The sequence below is a fragment of the Penaeus monodon genome, chromosome 15, assembly GCF_015228065.2.
Source record: "Penaeus monodon isolate SGIC_2016 chromosome 15, NSTDA_Pmon_1, whole genome shotgun sequence".
Taxonomy (NCBI): Eukaryota; Metazoa; Arthropoda; class Malacostraca; order Decapoda; family Penaeidae; genus Penaeus; species Penaeus monodon.
The window spans coordinates 47,164,888-47,166,160 of NC_051400.1; positions in this window are offsets into that span (position 1 = coordinate 47,164,888).

Consider the following 1,273-nt stretch of genomic DNA (forward strand, 5'->3'; position numbering starts at 1 on the left):
AAAAAACGGACATTTACTTTGGGGTTTTAGTGGTGTTCTGGGGCCCTTTGTACAAATGTCGACCATGTCAAACACAAAAATGCAGTTAAGTCCTGTCACGAGCCAAGAAGAATGGCCACTGGGAAACCCGTAATAACCCCGGGAATGGAAAATTAACACCCACAGCCAATCAGTACCCAAATTTTTACATATTCTCAACTTTGAAAGGGAAGGAACTTAAACTTTTTTTGGTTGCCTTGGATTTGTTTTGTTAGGGGGTTTTTTGGGGGAGTCGGGGGTTTTATAAATGGGTATTTTTTTTTGGCCCACACTCCACTTCTTAGGGGGCCCTTTAAATATAGAGGCCAACTTTCCTAGATGGCTTTTATCCCCAAGTTTTTAAATTTGCTCGGCCTTCATGTAATCAGTGCTTATTTCCCTGATTTTCAAAAAAAAAAAACATCCCTTTTACTTTGTACTTTAGTATGTTGTTATGGTTTTTGGTTGTTTTTTGTTGTCATGCCCTTTTAAAAAATTTTTTAATTTTTAAAAAAAATGGGGAAAATTGTACCCAATTTTAGATAAAAAAAAATTTAAAAAAAACTAATAACTAAGAAAATTTTACGGAAAATAAATAAAAAATGGCAAGCATGCTACATAAAAAAAAGGGGAAGGGGAAAATTTAAAAAAATTCCCACCACACCCCCTTTGGTGGGGGTTAAAATATTTGAAAAACAAAAACAGTTGTTCCCCTTGGGTTTACCTTTGTCACAGTAAAGGTTAACAACAGTGGAATGTAAGCAATTTTAAAAAAAAATTTCCCCCAAAAAATTTCTTTAAAAAAATTTTACAAAGGAGAGCCTGATTTAAAGGGGAATTGTTACTACATGTAAACTTTGGGGAAATTTTTTTCAGCCCACTGCTTTCATAGTCTCATTTCTTTGGGGCTTTAAGCTTCTCTGGTTGCCCCGTAAACCGGGGTGCCATAATTTTCCCTCAAATTGAATCAAAAGATAGAAAATCAAACCAAATTTAAATTTTAAAAATTTGAACATACCAAACAAAACCCTTACCCAGAGGTAGGGGGCAAACAGGGGGGGGTTTTTCTGCAGACAGACTCAAACAAAATGCGGGGAAATTTCCTTTGACCATTCTGGGGGAGGACATTTTGGGGGCAACTTTTGGGGGCGTTTGGGGTAAAAGGGCCCACTAGGGGCCTTTCTTTGAAAAATAGGGCGGTTTGCGCCCCAGCTAGTTCATGATGTGAGCCAAAGGAAACCACACATCCCCTAGG